This window comes from Tenrec ecaudatus, chromosome 17 (assembly GCF_050624435.1).
Source record: "Tenrec ecaudatus isolate mTenEca1 chromosome 17, mTenEca1.hap1, whole genome shotgun sequence".
NCBI lineage: Eukaryota > Metazoa > Chordata > Mammalia > Afrosoricida > Tenrecidae > Tenrec > Tenrec ecaudatus.
In genome coordinates this window covers 26,971,433-26,986,852 of record NC_134546.1, presented here as the reverse complement: position 1 = coordinate 26,986,852, position 15,420 = coordinate 26,971,433, and the positions used below count along the sequence as shown (strand labels likewise).

At 38.2% G+C, this 15,420-nt stretch overlaps 1 pseudogene; it reads left to right on the top strand.

The window, feature by feature from the left end:
- The first annotated feature begins 1,876 nt into the window (after nt 1-1,876).
- Nucleotides 1,877-2,445, top strand: LOC142430697 (programmed cell death protein 6 pseudogene; annotated as a pseudogene).
- The last annotated feature ends 12,975 nt before the right edge of the window (nt 2,446-15,420 follow it).

Sequence of the window (15,420 nt, the reverse complement as noted above, 5' to 3'; positions counted from 1 at the left end):
ACGATAACAATGATCTCTTTTGTCTTCTGCTGTGTGTTTATTTGTCATTATTATTTAATAGGGTGTTCATGGTATATATCAGCTCACCTAAATTTGTCCCGAGTTTTCAATGGTTTCTGTAGTTCTAGGGTTTGCATATAGACCCCTAATGCATCTTCAGTTTGTTTTCACATATTGAGTGTGGTATGGGTCCAGTTTCATTCTTCGACAAGTGGAAATCTTATTTTCACAGCATCATTGGTTGAAGACACTATCTTTTACCCATTTAATGTGTTTCCTGGAAACACAGGAAATCCAGGACAGATGAACCCTCAGGACCAGTGATAAGAGTGGTGATACCAGGAGGGTGGAGGGAGGGTGGGTGGAAAGGGGGAACTGATTACAAGGACCTGCATATAACCTCCTCCCTGGGGGATAGACAACAGAAAAGTGGGTGAAGGGAGATGTCAGGCAGTGTAAGATATCATAAAATAATAATAATTTGTAAATTATCAAGGTTCATGAGGGTGGGGAGAACGGGGAGGGAGGGAAAAATGAGGAACTGATACCAAGGGTTCAAGTAGAAAGCAAATTTTTGAGAATGATGAGGGCAACAAATATACAAATATGCTAGACACAATGGATGGATGGATAGATTGTGATAAGAGTTGTATGAGCCCCCAATAAAATGATTTTTTAAAAATTAGCTTTTGTTTTTGTTGTTAGGTGCCATTGAGTCAGCGCCAAACAATAGTGCCCCCATGCACAACAGAACACAACACAGCTCAGTCCTTCACCATCCTCACAATTGTTCCTGTTCTTGAGACCATTGTTGAGGCCACTGTGTCATTCTGTTTTGTTGAGGGAATTCCTCGTCTTTGCTTCCCCTCTTTCTCCAGGCATGATGTCTTCCTCCAGGAACTGGTCTCTCCTGAGAACATGTCCAAAGTACATGTGATGAAGTCTAACCATCCTTGCTTTTAAGGAGCACTCTGGTTACACGTCTTCCAAGACAGATTTGTTGGTTCTTTCTGTAGTCCAAGGCTGGCACTATTCTTCTCCAACATCACAATTCAAAGGCATCGATTCTTCTAAGGTCTTCCTTAGTAAATATCCAACTTTCCTATACACATGAGACTATTGAGAATCACATGGTTTTGGGTCCAGGTGCACTTTAGTCCTCAAAGTAATATCCTTGCTCTTCAATACTCTAACAAGGTCTTGTGCAGTAGATTTATTCAATGCAATGCACCATTGACCTCTTGATGGCTGCTTCTATGAGCATCTATTATAGATCAAGCCAAGAGGCAACTGCAATCTTTTCTCCATTTATCAAGTTTTTATCTTGATACCTATATATATCTAGTTGAAAGGATTTGGGGCTTCTTTACATTGAGTTGTAAACCATACCAAAGACTGAAATCCTTGATCTTCATCAGCAAATGTCTCAGGTCTTCCTAATTTTCTGCAAGAAAGGTTGTTATAACTCCATATCCCTGATAATAATGAACCTTCCTATGAATTGGCATGTTCAATAAAACACAAACAAACATCTTTCTGGTAGTCTTAACTCTGAGCGAAGATCCATCTAACATCAGCAAGGATATCCTGTATGCTAAGTCCTCTTCTGAATCTGGCCTGAACCTCTGGTAGCTCTCTGTCAATGTATTGCTGTCACCTTTGTTAGATGATCTTCAGCAAAATTTTACTTGCATGTGATATCAATGATATTGTTCTGTAATTAGTGTATTATGTTGTATCACCTTTCTTTGGAATGGTTGGAATAGCTGTATTCCAAATTTTGTGGCATAGATGAGCGCTTCCAGTTCTTAACCAGCCTATTGAAATGTTTGAACTGGCTCTGGCCCTCGTCTGCACGTCCGCCCTGCCTGGGCTCATGGCCTCCTACCCCTACTGCCCCGGCTCGGGCGCCAGCGCCGCCCCGGCCCCGGGCGTCGCGCTGCCGGACCAGAGCTTCCTGTGGAACGTCTTCCAGAGGGTCGACAAGGACCGGAGCGGCGTGATCTCGGACAACTAGCTCCAGCAGGCGCTCTCCAACGGGACATGGACACCATTTAATCCAGTGACTGTTAGGTCCATCATATCCATGTTTGACCAAGAGAACAAGGCCGGCGTGAACTTCAGCGAGTTCACGGGCGTCTGGAAGTACATCACGGACTGGCAGAACGTCTTCCGCACCTACGACCGGGACAACTCGGGCATGATCGACAAGAACGAGCTCAAGCAGGCACTCTCAGGGTACCGCCTCTCAGACCAGTTCCATGACATCCTCATTCGGAAGTTCGACAGACAGGGCCGGGGCCGGATTGCCTTCGAGGACTTCATCCAGGGCTGCATCGTCCTGCAGAGGCTGACAGACATATTCCGACGCTATGACACGGAGCAGGATGGCTGGATCCAGGTGTCCTACGAGCAGTACTGTCCATGGTCTTCAGCATCGTATGACCCTGGCCACTTCGCCGCAGGGCTGGCCGACGAAGACAGACATGCCAAATCTCTTTCTCCCCCGAGGAGCACAGCACCTAACCCAGCCCATTGGTGAGCGTCTGACCTGGCTGCCCGAGGACAGGTTCGGCTGGATCAGGACGATCCGGGCAGCCGGGCAGGTGGGCAGACAGGCGCTGCCGGCAGCCCTGGGGTTGTAGCTCACAAGGGACCCGCATCGAAGCTTTGCAGGTGCCTTATTTTTTAAAGTGGATTGGAGTCATTTGAATATGGAATGTCAACAATAAAGCTTGGTACGGGGAAAAAAAAAAAGAAATGTTTGAACTGGTATTCCATCAATTTCTGGAGCCTTGTTTTTGGCTAATGCTTTCAGTGCAACTTGAGCTTATTTCGTCAGCATCATTGGTTCTTGCTCATATGCTACCTCCTGAAATTGTGGGGTGTTGACTAGCTCGTTTAGGTATAATGACATTCTGTATTCTCCCCATGTTCTTTTGACACTTCTTTGGGCATCATTCAATATTCTGTCTATAGAATGCTTCAATGTTGCAACTTGAGGCTAGGGTTTTTTTCATGAGTTCTTTCAGTTTAAGATCCTCAGTGTATTTTCTCCTGTTTTGGGTTTTCTAACTCTACATTTCTGCACATTTCATTCTAATATGTGACTATGTCATCTCAGGCTGTCTTTTGAATGTTTCCATTCAACTCTTTGACTCCATCATTTCTTTCATTTGCCTTATCTGTTATAAAATTGACAGCAAATGTCAGAGTTTCGTCTGACATCCACTTTGATCTTTTCCCTCTTTTCCATCTTATTCCTTTTTGGTCGCCACCACAGTATGACAACCTGACAAAGAAAATGAATATATATAATTATAAATAGATATAATAATATATATTAACCCTATAGAAAGGTATAATAATAAAATCTATACTATTTATATATAAAGGCTTCTAAAGCGAGTAGAAATTAGGATGTTTTCAGTCAGTTAGTATGACAAGACCTGAAACGTTTGGAAATATTCCTTTATCTTTTTATTCAATTTTCCATGAACTGTTTTAAGATATCGCTAAAATATTAGTCTTTTCCTCTTCTTTGTAGAGTATAACGCTATTGCTGTTAGGTCTTATTGTACTGTTCCACACAATCCTAAATCTTTTCGATCCATTTACCTTTGTCTTTTTAATTGGCTAATTTTGTATTTTCATTTTCAAGATTACTAATTCTTTACTCTCATCTCTCTTCTGCTGTTGAGCTAATGGAGTGAAATTACAATTTTAGTTATAGGTGATTTATTTGATTTTGTTACTTTTCCATTCCAAAGATTCTACCTGCTATCTTTCTGATATTTCTGTATTCTGCTGAGAACTTGTCTTCATTTCAAGCATGTTCACGACTGCATCACACAGCATGTTTGTGCTAGTCTGATAATTCCAACAATTTGATTAATGATAGTATTTTCTAAGTTACTAGGAAATACTGGTTTGTTTCCTAGGCAATGAGTATTATATTGTGTGAGTCTGTTTCCTGTTCAAATCACCTTGATGATGTTGAAATTTTGCTAGTTTTAGCAAGTAATTAATGTTTCGATTGAAATTATAAGTCACATGTCGCTTAATGTTCCAAAGTAAGCTAGGTTTTCAAATCCTTTGCCATGGTCTTTTAGGTTGTCCTCATGCATGAACCACTCATGGGTTGGCTCGGAGCTGGGATAGAGGTTTACCTCACATTTCCATTCTCAAAACCAATACGGTGCTCTGTTGCATCTGCTCCACGCATTCTTAGAACTTGTGCCAGGCATGGCATGCTGTGGGTTCTTTCAAAGAAAACGAGGTGAACTCGCCTCCTAGTTCTTTCCTTGCTGAGATGAATGCCACACTCTGACACTGAGGGCCTCTTCCAGTTCTTCTGACCATCCGGATCCAGTCATGCTGCCAAAGCTTGAAGCTGTGTGAAGCAGAAACCTGTCAGAGAAAGACATCGCTAAGATCCTCCAGTAGTAGAGATTGAGAGAAGACTGGTAAGACTGTACCCTGTCAAGGGCAGAAAACGTGGGAGACCCAGAAAGGTTGTCCCATCAAATTTCACCGGTTTCAATGCAATCTATGGTCAGAGTTTGAGCACGCTGAATGAGATGTTCCCCGGCCTGATTGGGCCATTCTCGGGATTAAGGTGCAAGACGTTAGAGAGAAAACGCAGTGAGGATTCCTCTACAATCGTTGGTTTCTGGGGATCAAGTTTCCAGTTCCTCTAGCAAGATAGATTTGCTCTCTTGGAGTTGTAGGTTTGGGTGCTGCATCAGTATAGCCTTATGACAACAGTTGACTTAGCGTCAAGATTGGCATTGACTAGAGAGGCAAAAATGAGGAGAGACATGTGGTCCTTCTCATGCTCTTCAGCTCAGAGCCCCCTTTTCTCACCTGGAAAAGACATGCAGTACACGAGTATCTCCAGTGTTCCACTGTACATTCTGCATATGGGTCCCCTTTAGTCAAAGATAAATATTGCAAAGAGGGGATATAAAGATTCCCTGAATTAGAAGTCTAATCAGGCGCTACGCTCCTGCCCCAAGATACCTGTCATGATTTGTTTTAAAAGTCCTTAGAGATGCGTGTATAGATTCCTCTGGGTTTTTTCTTTCTCAGTTGGCACTGGCAGTACACTGATGGGTTTTGTCCAAAAACATGAAATCATCTGATTTTTCTCTTTTTGAAAGGATGCTAAATACAGGTATCAAGCAAGAAATGGATATATGAAATCTGGAAGAAAATTATGAATTCTAAATTTGCTAACTGGTTATATTCTCAATCTTATATTTATAAGAGAAAGTAAGCACATTTGTCCTTATAATTTTTGGAACGTTATATAAATATTCAAGTTGGAATATCTTAGAAATGAGCAATGAAAACAAATCTTGAAGGACATATTATATTTACCCATATTTCCTTCCCCAATATAAATATTTCATTTGTACTTAGATGCACAAATAGGGAAGCTGAAGAAATAATTACAAAGGCCCTTTATAGTCGAGGAAATAATGCAATGGGTGAGATATGCCAGCATACTATTTTAAAAAGTTTATTTATGACTACTTAACGAACAGTTCTCCAAATAGCATTACAACACATAGGCATAAATAAAATGTTGACTTTTATCACTTTGCCCTAAGGAAGGCAATATAGATGGGTAAATCAAATAGGTTACTGTAATTTTGTCTTCCTGCTGTATATATTCTAAACTACTAATGTGTTGATGGATTTATTGGCACAGAACACACAGTTTTTTCTATCTTTGTTCAATGGGTTCTTTTGCTAAAGTGCATGCTTCAAATAGATAACTACACTTCCAACACATATGAGGAGATCAGTAAGATTTTAAAGTCAGTCTAAGGTTAAAAAATGTACTATTTTAAAAATCAAGAGAGAGGAAGATTCAAATTCTGCATGTGTTCTCAGTATTCCATTCATTGTTCCTTTTAGTACTGCATGAAAAAAACAATAAAGACTATAGAAAATCAGTCCAATACATTTCCACTCATTTAGAAAATGTAAGATCCTCTGTATTAATTTTCTTTATATATATTATATATGTAATATATTAAAAAGTTTAAGAAAATGTTCAGCAGCTTGTTTTCATTGGACATTGGTTGATGAGAAATCTCCATGTGGAGATACCTGTCAAATTAATTAATATGGAATTCAGCTCTTATACAGCTTATCTACTAGATAACTTCAATTTCTGTAAGTATCTTAATCTAAGCAAATATATGTACTGTATTCTAACTAACTATACCCTGTTGACACAAAAAGTGGCTATAAATTCCTCATTCAATTATTGTGTCTATTTCACATCCGTATAATACAATTGATACTATACCTTCTTCTGCCTTATTAAACTATTTTTTAGTCAGGATCAAATCTAATGTATTTCAGGAGATTTTTTTTTGTTTGTTCAACATACCAAGCATACTGACCCATTTTTTTTTGTAAAACTGGTTAACTTTGGAATGATTTATTGTCATTTTGAATTATTGGAGAGATTATAAACTTCTTTTAGTTAAGAACATCATTATGTATTTTTGCATATCCCAGAGTATACTACACAGAGCCGTGTATACAGTTAATATTAAGCCAATACTTGGTCAATTGTGCTGAAATTGGATATTTCCTTTGTACTCAATATATGTAAATATTTCTCCTCCCCAGTTGCAAAACTAAATCTTTGAGCATCTCTTCTCTGCTGTTCACTCCAGCTAAATTTAGTCTAACTTTGAAGAGACTCCCTAACCATAAATGGATTCTAGAATCCACTAACAGCTGCTATTCCCAAGTTGATGTTAATAGTGAGGAGAACAGGATGTTAATCTTTTCCTAGCAATTTATCCTTCATGTTAAAGTAAAATGGCATGGATGGAAATGTGGCATAAAATGTAAAGTGCCACATAATTGCAAGTATTGCAACTGTTACATTCAAATATACTTTTAGTGCTCTCACCCCATGTTCTGTCGGAAAATTGAGGTCACATGAGTGAAATCAAGGTTGTGTAACCAATATAAAAGGCCTAAGGGTGTTATATCTTAATTCCAACTTCACCATTGGTACATCAGTAACAAGTTTATAACTTGATAATTGAGATTATTTTTCTTTATAACCAACTACTGTCATTTTAAACAAATAGATAAATTGATTTTTCTCTAGTTTTTCAACATTAACTGTAAGACACAGATGTGATCTCCTCACCTTCAGGGTGTTAAACAGCCAATATATTAAATCATAGTGGCAGGAAAAAGGGTTTTAAAATGTTGACACTGCTCTCTAGAAATTCATTAAGCTGGGTAAATATTTAATAGTTTGATGAGACATAGAGAATTGAGAAAAGATGTTAAATTCTATTACCTTCTAGTTAATTTCTAGTTATAAATCACTGAACAGGGATTCCTGAGGTAATGTTTTAGATATATGGGTTAAGTATGAGTGTTTTACCTGTTTGTGACAAAATGTTGACAATCATCAACTAGAGAAAAGTAATTTATTAGTGGATACCTCATTGCCTAAGAATGTCATTTTGAGATGACAACAATTCTGAACTGACATATATTTAACAACTACCAAGGACCAGTTATCTGAATCTTTGTCTACTAAACTCTGGAAACTGAGAGCAAGAAATAATTAAGACAAACTTCTTGACTTATCACTTGCCTACAAGGGAACATTATATTGGATATGTAAAGGCATTCAACTGTGTTGATGATACCTAATTCTGGAAAACATGAGAAATAGGAATTCTGGAACACTTCGTTATATACATACAGGACCTTTATAATGACCAAGAGGGAGTCATCCAAACAGAACCACGTGGTAGTGCTAGGTTCAAGAGTAGAAAAGGTAAGTGTTTCACTAATTTATTCATTATGCCTGCTACTTGTCTGTCAGTTTGCAATCTGATGGCAGCTTGTGTGTTGTTGTGATGTCAGAAGTATCAGATGCAAGCTCGTATTTCAGCACGTTGCCAGCACCCAACGTGGCCCGGTTTCACTGGAGGTTACAGACAAAGAGCAGACAATAAAGAAGTGCTTGGCTCCATGCTCCAGAAGAAGGAGCCACTGGAACTAATCATGCATGTTGGGATACTGAGGACCTAGTGAATGGAAGCAGAACATTTTCTGATTTAGTGTCGGAGGATTTCGCGGAGTGGACTTGACCATGGTGACTGGAGTTCAGTAAAGCCCTCTTGTGTGGAACCTTCTGGATCTTCATTCACTGATGGGATAGGTCTCAAGGTAGTGAGAAACAGCTGCAAACAATATGCTAATGACCAGAACTTGAAATGTGCTAAGTATGAATCTATAAACATTGGAATTCACCAAAAAGAAAATGAATGCATGAAGATTGATATGCGAGGCATCCGTAAGCTGAAATGGATTGGTTTGGGCCATTTTGAACCTGAAAATTATATGATTTACTCGGCCAGAAAGAACCCATTCATGAGCAATGACATTGCATTCGTGGACAAAAAGGACATTTCATAATCAGGAAGTACAGTGCTCCCTGTGATAGGATCGTATCTATATGCCTTACAGGAATGTAACCAATACAACTGTTATTCAAGTTTATGCACAAACCACTAAAGCCAGTGATGAAGAAATTAAAAAATTCTACCAACGATGACTTCAGTTCAAAATCGATCAAATGTAATCAAGATGCAATGATAATTATTGTCAATTGGAAAACAAAAGTTGGAAACAAAGAGGAAGGAACAGTAGTTGGAAAATAGGGACTTGGTGATAAAAATAAAACTAGAAATCACATGATAGAAATTTTGAGAGATAAATGACTTATCCCTAGAAAATACCTTTTTCAACCAGACAAAAAGCGATCATCCACTTGTATTTCAAGATGGAATACAAAATAAATAAATAGATGGATAAATGAAAAAATAAATAAAATTGACAACATATTTGTGAAAAGATTATCAAGAAGCTCAATATCAACAGCTAAAATTAGGCTAGGAGCTGACTGTGAAATAGACCACCAATCGCTCATATCTATGTTCAAGATAAAGGTGAAGAAAATAAAACAAGTCCGTGAGGGCCAAAATACAACCTTGAGTCTATTGCACCTGAAATCCGAGACCATCTCAAGAACAGATTTGATTCACTGAATACGAATGACGGAAGACCTGATGAGTTCTAGGAGGACATCAAGACTATATCATTTATTAAAAAGCAAAAAGTTCATTACAAAGAAAGAAAAGATCAAAGTGGGTATCAGACGATACTCTGAAACTTGCTTTTAATTGTAGCGTAGCTAAACCATATGGAAGAAATGATGACGTCAAAGAGCTGAATAGATCATTTCAAAGTGCCGTTCAAAAAGACAAAGGTAAATATTACCTTGAATTGTGCCAAGACCTATAGAGTTAGAAAACCAAATGTAAGCACACACGCAGCATATCTTCAACTGAGAGAATTTAGAAAAGTCTCAAGTTGTAATAGTGTCACATTCTCTGGGCAAAATATTGAGTGTTGCGGAAGCATCAAAAGCAGATGGGAAGACCACAGAATGCCCTCACACCAAAACGAACTAGCCGGCATGCCACCATTTCAGAAGGTTGCATATAAGCAAGAACTAGTGGTGAGGAAAGAAAAAGTTCAAAATGCACGGAGAGCATTAGCCCAGGACTAGGCCCTGGGACGTCACAGAATACCAACAGAAAGGCAGGGAAGCACAGGCAGCACTCACTCATCTCGGCCAGGAAATCTGGAAGACAGCTACTTGGCCAACTGACGGGAAGAGATCCATATTTGATCCCATTCCAAATGCTTAGCTTATACAACAGAATGCTCAAATTATAGCAGACTGTCATTGCCATCACATCCAAGTAAAATCTTGCTGACGGTCTTCCAACAGTGTGTTCAGCAGTCTATCGACAGGGAGTACGACACATAGGATCTCATTGCTGACGTCAGCTGGATCTTAGCTGAAAGCAGAGGATACCAAGACTGTCAACTTGTGTTTTGTTGACTATAAAAGGCACTTGACTGTGTGCGTCATAATCAACTACGGGTAACCTTGAGAAGAATGTGAGTTTAAGGACACTTCATTGTGCTCAGTGAGGAGGCTATGAAGCACTTGATGAAGATGCTGGACATTTGGTTGTTGGGAAGGAGAGCCCACTCAATGGCTCCCAAGAGCTAACACAAGTGAAAAGTGAGGACACAGGAAGAGTGACTTACTGTGGAGCTCATTGAACCACAGCAGTCGGGGGCTATGTTAGGTCTGTCGGTCCAATTGCCCGACCTGCAGAAGTGCCTTTCTTTTTTATTTGGACTGATTCTATCTTCATAATCATTTGTTTTCTGAAGTTACATGATAAGGTGCCTAAGGTAGATTTACTTTAGTTTATTCTTCATAGAATTGAAGAATTTCTAGATTCATGAATTTCAACATTTCAGAGTTCAAGTGAATTTTCAATCACTGTGTCTTCTTATATTGTGTTTCTCCCAAACTCTGTACTCTCTCCTTCTTAGACTGTGACTAGATGTCTCTAGAACTTTAAAGTAAATGTTTCATACCAAGTAAGCCTTGCTATTATATTTTCCTCTCCATATCTATGTTCTGCATTTTCATTGATTTCTGCAGTGTTCTCATTAGCTGAACTTAACTGATGTGCAAGCTACTCCTTGAATTTATATTTTTCACTTTTAAAGATTAATATTACTTTGCTTATACAATCTTCATCACATTTGCTAACCTCTGATGATTTCTGATATATGTGATTTGAGGCCTTGTTTTTTAGCATTTAATTCATAGTGGTTTCATTTTTTCCCCTGATCTGCTTGTCCTAATTTTCACAAATAATGCCTTGTTCTGTTGTGGTTTAATTTTTTAATACTGTATTAATATTTTCATATTAATTTTATAGGGAAAACTTGGTAATTACACCCAGAAATGATTCATTTTTTCCCTGCTTAAATCCAGGCAATACTCAGTTCTTATCTCAGGTTGGGTTTCCCTGGAAACCGACTCCAAGATGAAGATTTGCATGTGGAAGATTTATTGTTGGGTCCTATGGGAGACAAAATCTGCGAGGAAAAGAAAGTAATAGAAATACACAGGCAGAGATGTTGAACAGTAATACAGTTTCAGGATAGGCATTAAAAGCTATTGAGCTCTGCTAACATCAGAGCTGCCATCCAAATTAAAATGAGAGGTCTAAGTATTGCATGCCTATACCAACTGGTCATTATATTTGGTGTCCAGCAGGCAGAGAGTATAAAGTTGAGCTATGCAACCCTTTGAACAAAAAGGAATTGATTGAGAAGGACAAAATAATAAATCATTAGCAACCTTTCCTCCTGGGAGAAAATTAATGAAGAAATGTGGGACAATGTAGGCTCTAACTTCTCAAGTCTACAATTAACAATTATCTTCTTGTACTAGTCACTCCAGTCTTTTGTTTGTTTGTTTTTTGTTTTTGAAAATGGATAGCATATTTGTTGTGCTAGGTGGCTTGTGTAGTGAAATGACAGAGATCTCATCCATAATAATGTGAATGTCTAGGTTGCTATGTTTCAGAATTGACTTGAAGGCATTGATTTGGTTTGGTATACGCTTCTCAGTACATGGCAGCTCTGTTTGTCCATTCAACACTAAAATTGGCAGACTCTTACTAAGTAACGTCCCAGCGAATACTATGAGTGGCAGATTTTTAGTTAAGTTTTGTTTCTTTCTCTACTTTTGATTGAATCTTTCCACTTTTTAAAACAAGAATTTCTATAACTACAGATCTTAAATTTAAATTGGCAATAATAATAAATTACATAAGTGGCTTAATTACTGGGTGTAATCATAAATGGTGCTAACTCTGCTTCAACCTCTTGTTCCTTGAATCTATCTATTTTGTCTATGGGAAAACACTATTACAGTGTAGAAACTGATTATACATGTATTTTGGATCTGAGAAGATGCTCCCCAACTTTGCAGATTTTTGTTACCAGACTCCACATTCAAAGACCATTTCACGTCTCTTTTGGTCTAAAATGGAGGCCATGGTCATCGACCAATTATTGCATCTCTTTGAGTATAACATGGTTCTCTTATTCCATGACATGTTCCACCCAAACTCATGTCAGTGGATGAAATACTCAGTAAAATTTAAATAATGGCTATAGAAAAATTACACGAAAAGATAAAATAAATGTAGTCCTTGGATATGGATTGATCTCAGTCATTATGAAGAGCAACTTTCAAATTATTTGTGAAATGTTCAGTCTTCCTCTATTAGTTATTGTTAATTTATTCTACTAGGGACTGAAAAAATGTTACTGTTATTAAGTGCCATTGAACCAGATACAATCCAGAAAGACCCAATGCCCCACAGAAGGAGCTACTGCCTGGCGTTGTTCCATCTTCACAATGCTTCCTATGCTTGAGCCCATGGTTGCAGCCACTGTCTCTATCAATCCTGGTGAGTATCTTCCTCTCTTTCACTGCCCTTCTATTTTACCAAACATGATGTCCATCACCAGGGACTGGTCTCCTTGTCAACATGTTCAAAGTCAACAACATTAAAGAACAATCTGATACGGATAATACACAAAAGTCAAACCAGATATGGAAGTATCCAGATTAAAACAATTCTGTAAGATTGAACATAGGAAACTAGCTATATGAATTTATAATAAAGAGAACAAAATAAATACGTAGGATAGTTCAGTTACAGCATTTCCAGATGGACAGAATGACAAGTAAGATTCCAAGAGAGAACAAACTGTCTTAAACTTGGAAGAAATTAATAAATGACAGGATTATCGCTAAGAGAATGAATAAATTTCATTAAAAAGAGGAAACTCGTGAAGAGTTAGGAAACACTAAAACAATAGCAATGTTCAAATTCACAAGAATACCTACAAACAAGAACACAGAATGTTATGTAGAATAAACAAACCAATAACACCATACACACAAAGAATGCACAACAAAATGACAGCAGTGAGTGAATATTTATAAATAACTAGACTGAATGTAAATGGGTTAAATGTACCAGATAAGAGACAGAGGGTGGTGGAATTGAGAAGAAAATAGGATCTATCAACATGCTGACTATAGGAAGCATAACTGAGACACAAAGACAGAAATAAACTAAAAAAATCAAGAGAGGGGAAGGGACCCTCTGAGGCAAAACCAGCATAAAAGACAAAGAGGAGCTTTTTAAAGTGCCATTTGGACAAGAGGATGTAATCACAATTAGTATCTCTATGCCCAGTGAAAGATATCAAATACATTCATCAAATGGCTACAGAACTGAAGAAAGAAGTAGATAGTTCAACATTAATAGTAAAAGAATTAAAAACACTAATTTCAATGAGGCTAGAACTATACAGAGCTCATCTAAGACACAGAAGAGCTGAACAATACAAACAACCAATTAGTTCTCACACACATACATACACAGGACACCCAGTAATAGGACAATGTGCTTCCTCTGCCAGTACATAAAAACATTCTCCACAATAGATCCTATATCAGGTAACAGCAACACCAACAAAAGCCTTAGCATGTTTAAGAACATCAATATATTATAAAGCATCTCCTCAGGTCCCAATGATATAAATTAACAAGGCAGCAATAAACAAGAAAGAAAGAGACAGTCACTTTAACCAATAGTGTGGGCAAAGTTGTGTATCCATTACAAAAGAATGAAAGAGGACCCACATTTACACAATATACCAGAAAAAATGCTGAAGGTGAACTAAAGACCTAAAATTAAAACCTAGCATTACAAAATTCATCAATAAAAATTGCAACAAAGTTAGGGTCTACAGGGTAAACACCAAGGCTATTGCCCACTAGGACAGAGAAGAGCTGCTACTGTTGGTTTCTGAGACTTTGAATTATTACGGGAGCAGCTAGCCTCATCTTTCTCCCATAATGAGACTGTTGGCTCCTTCAGGGTAGGCAAATGTGAGCTTAGATGACAGGAAACACAATATATAAAAGGATACAAGTTGGTAAAAACACTGCAGACAGGGAAGACACTGGGAGGTTTGCAAGACTTCAAGGCAACAGAGGCAAATACGCGCAGTCTTCCAATATTCTCAGTGCCACCAAGTCAATTCTGACGCATAGTCACCCTAAAAGTAGAACTCTCCTGGTGGGTTTCTGAGAATGGAGCTCATTCTAGGAGTGGAAATCCAAATCTTTCTCCCTTGGCACAACTGGTAGCTTCAAACTGCTGACCTTGTGATTAGCAACATGAAACCACTCCGTGATCCCTGCATCCATGCATGGATTGACGTACCGGCTGAACAGGTGTGGGATGGAGATTGAGAGCATACACATTGATGTCCATAGGTTCGATAGAGGATACTTGTATATATGTATTATATTTTGCTGCAAATATACTTATGAATATAGAGAGTCCTACAGGAAGCAAAGTTATGAAAAATGTCTTAGTCATAACCAATCAGCTTCAAGGAATAAGTCACAGGTCCTGGGAGCTCAGAATCAGAGTTTTGGTGGATACCAAGACAGCAGGGCGGGTCACCCACAATCAGCAAGATGAAAGGATCCGACAGTCTCAAGCTCAAGTGATATATTCACCAGCAGTGTGGCAAAGCAAGTCTCAAAGGAACCTCAAACTATAGCAACACGATCCGCAGGTTGGCAGTCCCACAGGTGGTGTAGCTCACAAGTTGAGCCTGATCACCTGAGAGCAGGAGACAGAGAGAGAGGTGGGGCTTGCTGAATCATGTATCTCTTTGCCCTCCAAACTGTGACCTTATTAATCCCACATGCTCCTATTGACCGGGTTGGCACAATAAACCTACCTATCACCAGTCACAACACTAGCTAGGGATGCATACCTTAGTTTAATCAACCATTTAAGCATAAAACGGTGGCATTTACCCAAGAAAATGTTCCAAGGTTAAAGAACAAAAGAAGAATGCACACAGGAGACAGTGGTACATTTGAAGGAATTGTAATAAATGTGATGAAACAAAATATAATATAAAGAATTTGTTGAGTGTAAAACTGATAACCGGCTCTTTAACCTTTCCTCCAATTCACAATAGAAAAGTTTTGAAAAATGTTTTGAATACCTAGCTGAATTTGGCAAAATAGGGAAACCAGATTGTTGAAGTTAAAATGAGAATGTTAATTCTCTCCCTTGCTTACCAGGCCCAAGTGTAGCTCACTTCTTGGTTTTAGATGCATTATTTCTTAAGCCCAGCATGCGGTGAGAGTGCTGTTTTATAAATAAGAAATGAACAGTAATCTAACTTTGAATCACCTAGTTTTATGAAGATGTCTTTGCCTCAGACATGATCATTTTGATATATGTGTGCCCCTCAGGAAGGCATTTTGGAAAAGCAAGAATTCTCACAAGCAGTTATGAATAAAATGCGTAACCTTTTCAATCAAATCCTTAGTACCTTTGATTTCATTTTAACCACAAATTGAGTTTATTT